This window comes from Mytilus galloprovincialis, chromosome 10 (genome assembly GCF_965363235.1).
Source record: "Mytilus galloprovincialis chromosome 10, xbMytGall1.hap1.1, whole genome shotgun sequence".
Lineage (NCBI taxonomy): Eukaryota > Metazoa > Mollusca > Bivalvia > Mytilida > Mytilidae > Mytilus > Mytilus galloprovincialis.
In genome coordinates, this window is record NC_134847.1 from 48,119,888 (window position 1) to 48,132,149 (window position 12,262).

Sequence of the window (12,262 nt, forward strand, 5' to 3'; positions counted from 1 at the left end):
TAATTAAAATCAATTATAATAATTTAAGAAATTGAAACAAAAAGAGACCGCGCTAATTTTCTCTGATATTATTTCACAGCGGTGGAGCTAACGTCATTTACTATTTACTGAAATGCACAAATAACATATACTCGTCTTGTATGTTATATTTAAGAAGAACTTTGATGCATTTAAAAAAAATCTTTGGTCGTATTTAATTTATATTTGTATTACACACATTCGAATTCAAGTGCGTTAGAAAAAAAAACACCAGTATAGTAACAAAAGGTAAAAATGCTAAAAAAAAACAAACCAACAAAACAAAATGGGAGATAATTGAATATCCAAGTTCTGGAAGTTTTTGTAATATACAGTAAATAAGCCGCGTACAGATTTTGGCCCAATTCTCTTGATGAAAACTCTTTCAATGGATGCAATAATGATAATTATATGCATGAAAAGAAATGGAAACGTTCATAATTTGGGAGCCTTTTATTCAGAGATTGTCCTTTATTTTTTATTATAAAACAGTACAGATAACTCACCAAAACGTACGGTGTTCTCGAGGAAAGTCAAACAAGGTTATATTTGTGTATTGTTCTCCGCAACTAAATTCCGTTTCATTTATAGATATAGAACACATTCCCATCTGCTCACATACAAATGAAGTCGACTCTGCGCACAGAAGCAACCCAAGCAAGGATAGTATACAGATATAGATCATGATTAGCACAATGTCTGGACAAAAAAAAAAAAACATATATATACATTAGCATAAACATTGTATGTTGGTATTTTAGAAATATATTTATATACTTGGCAGATTAATTGTGTTGTATGGCAATATAAATATTATATCAATAGAATTGTAAAGGGTTTGATAAATCACAGTTTATAAATACGATCCACTCGATTTGAATGTACCGACAAAGGCGTTGACCATTTGCCTGATCACACGTATTTGTATTCGTTTGATAAAAGTATGCATATATATTTATTCGAAAACTGTATCAAATACGTATTGTAACATAATTTGTTTGTCTATTGTAGATAGTGAAATGCAACATTTTTCATTTATTTCAACATCGTTATCAGCATAATGGAATTAGATGCAACTGTCATACAAGTAAGAGGTTTAACTTCATCCCCTCCTTTTCTACATAAGAAATTTCCTGTACCAAGTCAGGAATATGACAGTTTTTGTCAATTCGTTTAAAGTGTCTGTACTTTCGATTTTGCCATTTGATTAGGAATTTTCCGTTTTGAATTTTCCTCGGAGTTCAGTATTTTTGTGATTTAACTTTTCCTGTTTATGTGCCTGACAATATCTTAAACTAGTGTTTTAGTTATTTCTTTATTTGAAGGAGATAAGAAGCAGAATTGGCAGACGGCATACAGAAATTATAAAGTTTTTTTATATGTCGTTTGAATTTGCATTTAGGAAACAACATAGAATACCTTTATATTATATATTTCTAAAACAATCTAAATGACCACACGACGATGAAGAAGAATGACCGATATCGATACAGCATTAGATTTACTGTCACCTTGGCAAATTTATTGACCTACTCGATGATTCGATATCTTGACTCTCAAGGGACATGTTTTAATAAATCGTAATATAAAATGCCGTTTGTTAGTTATACATGGTGTTTTGACATACGTTTAATCAGATGAATACATTTCGTTGATAATAAGCTTTTTTAGCTGTAGGTGTAATACCACCAAATCATGGTACGTCACATCCGGTTGTATACGAAAGTAGATCTAAATAATATTCCCTTGAATTTAACAGTTGCAGTAGAAAATTAACCCTGCATTTCAATGCACTTAAATTTTTGTGAGTCATAAACATGTATGTTGGGTGTCTGAAAGCATCATTCTTTTTTTATTTGATGATCTTATAAAATTTTTTGGAAAGTTAAGGTTACATAGTTACCAAAGCAGGTAACCAGTAAATAACAGTGTAAAAATTAGGTTGTTTAATTACGGTGATGGTTACTTTCTTATATGCAATGAAGGTAGTGTGAAATTTTTACAGTAGCACTGGAAAGTATTAAACTTTATTCATGCAAAGTATTTCTTTGGTTGAAATAAATGTAAATACTGTACATATTTATTTAAAGTGCCAATTTAACAAAGACTAATAGGGGAAAATCAATGGCGGTATTACAACTGTATCTCAATCATGCAAATACAGCAGTGTCAAAAGATATAGATAACTCATTTTACATCAAAACCAAATCCAAAAACGAATGAAAACGTTCCTATCATATAGAAATCAATACGAGTAATATTTGTAAACTTTTCATATATTGCCAATTGACCATCTACGGTGCTGGAAATGCTTTCCCTTCCAAAGCACCTGATTTTACTCCCGGTTTTAAGTGGAGTTCGTGCACTATTTTCAGACTCTATTACAAAAGGGATATGATTGTTAAAGGGAAACTTCGCAAACAAATCAAAAATTGATATTATGTTCATTCAGTATAAAAATGCTCAAATTCATAGTTCATAAGTTTTATTCCGCTAGATAAGCGATCACCATCGATTTTAAATTTAGAGTATCAATTCTCTGCGTTCGGCCATTTTGTCTTCTTTCCCGATTAATAACAACGATATGTCTATAAACCACAAAGGAACAAAACTACAGTAACCGATGTAGTCGTAATTGCGTGTCGATATCTTGTCAATCGTACGGTTGTTTTATCCGACTAACTAACTTGATACGGAAAAAATTCTTATTTTTTTAAATTACCATGGTCTGTTGTTTTTAAACTGTTGATATTGGAATTAGGTAAAAAGTCAAAGTTGAAATCATATATAAGTGTTCCGTGAAAATTGTTTTCGAAAATCTATTTTGTTCATAATTCTTTAAAGTAATAAACTTTTTTCAAATAAATTCTGATCTTCCCTCATCTGATCACCAGCATGGCTAAAGGTATTACTTCCAAAGGTATTGTGAGGGGTGTGAGGTGACACGTCCAGGTATTCAAGCGATTTCCTGTCGGGCTTGCAAGTTCATGCATCGTTTCACCTCTGCAGGTATTGATCAGTGTACACGGCGGATAACTTATAACTTTCCATTTTGAACTATCAGATGTATAATATACAACTCTGTCTTACTTGTCATTACTAAACTCATACGCTTGTTTATAAATAACATTTCTGGTGTAAAGAATATTTTTCATAAAAATATAAATAATACCCAAAAAATAAGATTTGATGAAATTAAAATCTATTTAAATATTTTTTCCAAGGGTGAATTTGGGTAAATGAAATATATACTCATTGTCAATAATGAAGGACAGATTGGAACATACCAGAAATATTGATTTAAAAAAATGTACGCACTTGTCGACGATTCGTTTATACGACTGGGTAGAAAGTTACGGAACTATAGCGCAATTTAAAATGTATACATGTATAAATTGAACATAAGAAAAAAACATATATTTTGAATAAATTGGGGTAAAAGTTTTGTAAATAGACTAGTCCACGTATGCCAACAGTATGTAATCATCGAATGTCGATAGACTATTGTATACCAGAAGAAGAAGAAGAAGAGAACAAATTTGATTTAAATACAGGTCGATGTATAATTTTCTTTGGTTCATCGAAGTTGTGGACATAGTAAAATCACAGATTTATATTTCAATAAGATTGTTCTCGAACAAAGGAAGGAATTCGTCATCACAATTGTTATATATGCCACTGGACGAACACTAATTATCCCAAAGGGATGTGATTATTTTGCTGGGAAACTATTGAGTATGAAAGTTTCAAATTAATTCCGGGATTTATTTTCTTTCTTGGTATTCAAAGGAAATATGACATTAAATTGGTTCTGTCTTTTTTTTAAACAACGTTAACAAGATGTGTGTCTAAGGTGGACGCCACAATAACCCTGTAATACTAGTACGAGAGTATAGCATGTAAACATTCCTTCTCAATGATATGGTTGTATTGGAAATCTTTTCATACAGACTGACAACTCATGGCCCGATATGCATGTAATATTTGCCACATGACGCCCATTGTTCTTTCTACCATCATCATTTTATTCTTTGATATTGCTGTAAACATCGATGGTTCACACCCAAACAAAATGGGAGTAATGTATCTTCAGAGCTTCTCCGTGGTATACACTTGTGAAACTTAATATATAGACGAAATTTCTGTATTGAAATGAATCTACATCTTCAAATAACGATTTTGAGTAATCACCTTACAAACCAATATAAACGTATGACAAGATATAACCATGAAGGAATTTAGTTTTTGTCAGACGCAAGAACTCATCACTATCATAAACGTATACGTATATATGCATGCAGTTTCAAATATCAAAAACAAGCGGTTGATGTCGATAGTCCGTTTTCTAACTGTTCAGAGTTAGACATGTCACTCGTTCATTCTTGGAAGCCTTCATATTCCCCGTCCAACGATGGGAACTCTTTCTGGTTGTGTTGACTATAATTGCTTGTATGGTAATTCTGTCGTTTATCTGTACAAGTGGTTGCATTTCTTCTCCTTTCCCAACAAACAAACTAACGAAACGCTACTAGTCTGCTTTCTCTAGAGCTCATCCTCAATGGCGCTTATACGTCAGGAAACTTACATGAATGTATACTAATAATGATTGTTTCAAGAACAACGATGTATGGACGAACTATTCTAAATTCGTCAATATCAGTTATGCATGACTAAAATATAAGTTTTATTACAACTACTGTATTACTTATTTGGATTAATGACGGCTATCATGTTCAACATTGCACAAATATTATCATAGAATTTCAAAAAAAAAAAGTACAAAAATCCTCAAAAAAATAATGCCTTAGCTTAGATCATTGGTATTCTTTTCACAAAAAGTTCGTGTAAATGATTTTCAAATGAAATTAATTATGTTACTTTTTGTAAGAATGAAATGTTAAAAAGAAACTAAAAAAAATCATGCATGTTGTATGTTGTATTTTTTTCAATTAAAAAATTTAAAATTGCGATAGTTTAAGAGCATTAAACACAGCCAGATTTGAATACAAGTTAAGAAACTCCGGTAAAGTCAATGATATCAAACAGATGTGCAATGGTATATCAAATTGGGAAATATTGCATTTAGTTTTTATTAATTTAAAAGATTAAAACTATTATTTTTACTTCATATTTGAATCTTTACGCCAATTGCCGCTAAGAAAGTAATCCAAAATTGTTTCCTTTTATTTTTATACACTTTCGGAATTATGAATCTGAATTTTATTTTCAATTGATTTACACAATCTAATTATTGTATCTTTATTCTCATCGTGTATTAAATCTTAGTGTATTAAATAAAGCATACTCTTTTTAATCCTTTCTGTTTATCCTTTCCAAATAACAACATTCATACCTGTGTACGCTTGAACTCACACCTGCGGCTAAATAGCTACAAGGTAAACGAATTGACCTCAAGCCGAGAAATATACAGTGACCTTTACAAAATAATATACACACTCTGCTCACACATTAGTTGCATTGAAATGATTATCAAAACTATAACGGTAAATAGAACTGAAATATTTTCAGTTCAATATCAGTATAAATGTTCAATAAATATTTTATGAAAAAAGTCTCAACAATAATTAATGAAATTTATTCGAAAACATTTACTAGAGATAATTTTATAGGAGTTTAATTCAATCAATATAAAACGGTATATGCATATTCATTTTCGTTCATTCTTATATTGTGGTTAATAACTACGACCATACGTCAGCTGTGCGCTTTTAATTACGTATATTGTCGATAAGCTATAAGAGTTAAACAGATTTTATTTTTTCCCAGAATTCAACAAATCGGGCTAAAACGTCACGACTCACTCGAGAATTCAACCAAAAAAGTTACAAATACTTGATTTTCTCCGTTATTAGAAGGAATATAAATTTAAAACTTTGCAAATGTGTTTTTTATGTTAAGATGAACATAATTTGATGATAAGTAAAAAATCGCGGAATTTCCCTTTAATGTATAATCCCCGACCAAAAAAAAAAACAACAAATGACACAGTAGGTAATAACTAAGGTAAACGTATGGTCTTTATCAATGAGCAAAGATCATACCACATAGTAAACTATAAAAGACCACAATGTAAAGTATGTAAATATGTACGAAAACTCTATCGGCCGGATGCAGGTACAAAATCTCCGATGAACAAAAACAGGTATACCTATTAGTTTTGAATAAACTGTATTTATCGAATAATATGTGTTTATATATCAACCCTGTGTTAAAAACCTTGATAACAGATAAATTGGCGAACAGAAAAACCCGAAGAACTTTAGAATGACAAAGCCAAGTTTCCTATATAGCTTATTATTGATTGTACAATCCGTTTTCACCCGGTAAACACGACATTTAGAACAACGTTTAAATTGTAGAAATTGATATTTTAATGGATTATGTCAGACACAGAGATATTGTAGATATTACACAATGTATTATCACCTGTATATTAAATGTCTGAACTAGCTATAGTAAAAATGATCCTAATTAATTCAAGGTTAAAAACAAAACGTTAGGAAAATATAAACATTCCTTTATAAAACACTCTTATTCTAACACGAAGGTACCCTAACGTGTCTTAATATTCTAAATTATTCCATATTTTTCAAAAACATTGCAAACATTACCTATTCTGAATAAAATTCCGAATGTCGAGTTTGTTTAGGAAAACCAAAGTTTGATTCCAGGTTTATCGTATGGGGAAATGTTAGGTTGTAAGTACGTCAATTTACAGAGGTGTTAATAAACCTGACTGACCTGACTTGATAGACTATTTGCATTGTCTCCATAAATTCACAAACTCTTTTTCTTTTATAATATATTGGTAATCTGTGAGCAGCAATGCGAAATAATATTCCTTTAATAGGCTACCATAGTAAAGGAAACATTTGAGTTAGTAACATAAAACAACAGGAAAAAAGTAAAATCACAAAAAATACTGAACTTAGAGGAAAATCTAATCGGAAAGTCCATAATCACATGGCAAAATCAAAAAACAAAACACATCAAAAACGAATGGACAAGAACAAATAATGGTTTGTAAATGACGTATTCGATTTCCAAGCGACACTTTTTATTTCTTCCGTGATGTAAAACAAGTCACCAACGTTGCAATAACTGATGTCCAATCTTATAAATCAATTACATAAGTCTTGGTAATAAACACAGAGAATCACATGAACTCTACAAAAAGCGTAATCGAGATGTCAATATATCTTGGTTTGATAAGTCTTACGTTTGATTTGTATGATTTTTTATGGCATACCCCCTTTTTTTAATCCTTAGAGTTAAGTAATTTTGATATGCTTTTTCTTCGACAAGCAGTGCTTCTGCCACTATTCATGCATAACTCGCCACCAGTCGTCAAACTATGTACAGTTATTAAAACATTATGTGTGGTACTGCATGGTACAGCATTGTTATACATACAATGAAATTGGTAAAGGGGATATATTCTACAGTCACTACATTTTTCAAAAACCTTACAATTATTCTTTGTTCTGTCGAGACATAAAATATATTGATAATTTTTTAAATTCAAACCCCTCCAATGGTGAACAGGAACATTTTATAAGCTAAACATGAGGCAGTAACAATACAAGAGACTTGATTAATTCACTACGATGTTTGATCAGATTTAAAAAAAAACCCATTAAGTATAATATCCTATGTAATGAAATATCAAAGTCTTGTGAAAAACAACCTTTTTAAAACTGTTTGAAGTGCCAGTAAATGAACAATTAAAGGTCAAATGTTATACGACTATCCCGTAAGTCATTTAACCCTCTCAGACTTTTCAGATTATACGTATTGAATCAAGTGTTTTTTTTTTTATTTTCTAGAATCAATATCACAGTGTAGATACTATTCTGTACGCAATCCGGAAGTCGCGATTTTTGACGAAGCAATGATTTCCAACTGGCTAACAGGACGGTCTTGCCTACGGTAACTTTTCTCATCATTTGTTTACTCCTATATCTACAAAGTGCTTTGAACATCTTCAAGGTATATATAGCATCATAAATATGAGTAACTGTAACAAAAACATTCATTAGAATATAAAATATACGTGTGCATCACATCAACTTGGTAGAAAAAAAGTGAAATCGATGGACAATTTTGCTCTGTACGAAGCAAATAATCTTTTATTGCAAATATTTGCATCAGTTTACAGTTAAATATATACTGTTTCAATATTATTTTCGTATTTAAGTAGAATATTCGTATTTCCCATAAAAGAATATGTTTTCCTTGAGGATCCCAAAATAAATTACTGTACAATCAGTCTAGAACTGACTGTATTCTAGAAGCGATTTCAGATTGTTTGACTGTATGACCAGTCGTGATTTTGAAGAAAAAACAACAGCAATTTGAAGGTATATACTTGTTTATGTGATATTATGAACTATCCAGGGAACTACAAAATGTATAACGTGTAATTACTTTCATCAGACAATACAAATATATTTCTGATGAATGTTTTAGACGGCGAAATAATTGTATTTTTGTTCCATCAGTCTTATTTTAAATCAAATGCCTAAAAAGTAATACATGATTCGCATGTGGACTTTGTAATAGTGTTTCGTTACAGTTATCTGTTTAGCTATTACATTTTTAAAGATTATTTACACCGTTCGCCGTTGACCAATTGATGATATTAACATAAATCAAGCTTGTCTCTTTTAAGATAAAAAAAAAAATGGATAAAGACAGCTTTGCGTAGGGGGATAATTCGAGCAATTTCAGAAAACTTTAATGATTGGTTTTGGAGGTATTTGAAATACCTGATGGGTGCCCCCATATAAGGCAATGTTCAAGTCCGTAATATCTTATATGAAGTAACCCCATAAAAGATTTTTACTAAAATTCGTAATAGACGGTGCACAATACAGTCATTATCATAATGACATTTATGATAAGGAACCTAATAAGATTAACTAATAGTTATATCAGTGACGGATTCAAAAAAGGGGATCCGGCAGTTTGAAACCCTTTTTTGAACTATCAATGTATTTGTATTGGAACATATATTTGGAACCCCTTTTCTCCTGGATTGGACCCCCTCTCCATTTAAAAATGGCCGGAACCCCCAATGTATATTAAGTGGTTTATGAGGAGATGCGCTTACAAAACCGGCGAAACATATTGTACCTGTCCAACGGAGGAACGGAAAGACAGACTTCTTTAACACTATAACCCCCCGCTTGACAAACTGGTGTACAATTGAGTGTCAAAGAGACAGCTCTTCATCTTAAACAAAGTGAAGGAACTGTGATCAATTATAGGCTACAGTACAGCCTCGAATGGATGTAAATACATGCATTTTTATATAACAACTAAATCTGTGTGTTTGTACAATTTTAAGAATAACGGAGGACATTTCTGAAACTTATATACTAGTATAAATCAAACCTTCTTCTTATTTTAGCAACATTTAAACATCCTTATATACTTAATGTAGTAAGTCGAGTACACCCTATCAAGCTAAAACATGTTTCATAAAATTTCAGGATGTGAATGTATTGAAATACATTTGTGTTATTTAAAAAAATGCCACCTTCTAATGGATCGTAAATAACTTTGAAATCATCACTAGAATACAGTGACATAAAGACTGATCATACAGTTTAAAATATACAAGCGAGACTGATCGTACAGTGAGAAATTCAAACAAGTGTAATTTTTTTTATTTCTGGCTTCAAAGATCCGGTTGAAACTTTTACCACCACTTCAAATATACTTCATTTAGTTAATTAAGTCATGTTTTTACGCTAATTTGTACACTAAGAGGGTAAACAGATTGTTTTTAGATTCGCCGACTGTTTTTTCTTAGTGATGCACTTGGAAATCTCTTGATTAAGGCAAAGATATGAATAATGAATGTGCGGAATTTAATTCTAAACCATTTGAGAATATCGATGTCGGCTGAATTAATCATTAAGCAATGTACAGATGATCAACTTACCGTTTAATTCATTATACCCATCAAATTTAAAATGTGATCCAAAAAGTTCTCGCTTCGAAAATCGCGACTTCCGGGGAGCGTACAGAATAGTATCTACACTGTGAATATACATTTAACATATTTCCCACTGTATTAAAAAAACTAATTATTAATTGATAACTACGCAGCAACTACGCAGCAAAAACAAATACATAAAAAAGGAAAAAGAATTTACATATGTCAATCAATAACAAAGAATTTTAAAATGCATACAATGTTTAGCTTACTGTGACTGTGTGTTGGCCAAATACAGCAGCATGCTAAGACAGTTTCTTTCTAATCCAGCAAATAAAATGGAAAATACGCGCATGACTTTTTCTGTATATCATTACGGAAATATTTCGTAATTTATACAGCTCTTTATAGTAATGGCAACGATTGTATCTGTTAATGCTGCAAGCGAGAACGTGTTATGAAGAAATTTTGATGAGAGTTTTTAAAGACCTTTACTCGCTATACAGCCCTAGCACAGTCGATAAAGTAAAAATAAATTTAAACACAAACAAAGAAAAACTTGAATGAAATCGTTTTTCAAGAGGTAAATAACATCTATAATTGAAAAATATTAAATCCAGAAAAAGAGTACTTTAAAAAAAAACTGTTCTTCTATATGAGCGACTAATTGATATAGGGAATTAGATAAGTGAATACTCAACAATTAAAAATACCATACCCCAAAATGTACATAGATATACAAAGGAATACAAAAATTGTACCGAGTCAGCTGGTCAATTTGTTAAACAATTAGACAATTTAAATAAATACAAAGTTTTTGGCATTATCTGGTAATCGATTTTTGGTAATTTAAGAAATATTGGTATACACATTTAAATTGTGAATTCATTGAAAGTCCATACATGTACATAGCATTACTTATACCAATTTTAGACTGCAACAGCTAGGTCAGTCTTTGTTTCAAGGTACCAGCATTTTTTGCAAAAATAACATTGAAACACAAAATTATCTTCTTGACTACTTTAAAAGATATACTGATAATAATAGAATTAAACACAATATCCATAAAAGTGCACTTCTACAAGAGGAAAACATGGTCCTTCACTTTTATGACAAGCCTTTACAGGAAAATCTTTTTCACAATATCATAAGATGTATAGCGAAATTGACATATTGAATATAAGTACTGCGAAATCTAATCAAGTGTCGTTACTACATTACTTCAAATAGAATTATTAGACAATTTTATTTTGAATAAGACGATATCGTTTTACGTTTGAATTGTTTACCAAAGAGAACCAGATATCAATAACGTTGTGATGCAGAATGGCGAAGATTGGTCCAGAAGCATTAGCTCTACAGTAAACATATGTATATTACGCACGGACCAAATCACAGTTTTAATATAATATCGACACTGCAACTTTGATGAGAAGGAAAATTAAATGTAAAAACATCATGGACATGACAAAAAGTAAAATCACAAAAATACTGAACGCCAAGGAAAATACAAAAGGAAAGTCCCTAATTAAATGGCATAATAAAAAGCTCAAACACACCAAACGAATGGAAAACAACTGTCATATTCCTGACAAGAGATACAAATACAAACAGATACTCGTGATTGACAGGTGGCACAATCTTCAATTGTTAACTCGCACATCTATTAAAATATTCATAATTCTATAATTGTAGATATAACCAATTTTATTTGCTAATTGAAAATTAAGCGGAATAAAATAATTTAAGACAGCAGAGAAGATAATTCTGTTTTAATTGGTTATTACTAACCGACTAAAATAAAAGAGTGAGCTATTACTACTGTAAATGTATGATGTCTCTAGTCTGGTCAAAGGGTCAGAGTGTCCTACTTAATTACACGATAAATTGTTGAAATTAGATAACATGTTTTCACATGCAGAGAAATTTCACTTATGACCAATGCATGAGTGGATATCATCTTTCTTATTGGTCAATGATCTTGCGGGTCAGTACGAGTTCACGTGTAAGTGTATTGTGGTCACTTCCTTTTATCATCAGCATTTGATGTGTTAACTTGTGATTCTTATCAAACAATTTGTTCAAAATTATCTTTTTGACTACTTTAAAAGATATACTGATAATAATAGAATTAAACACTATAGCCATAAAAGTACACTTCTACAAGAGGAAAACATGGTCCTTCACTTTTATGACAAGCCTTTACAGGAAAATCTTTTTCACAATATCATAAGATGTATAGCGAAATTGACATATTGAATATAAGTACTGCGAAATCTA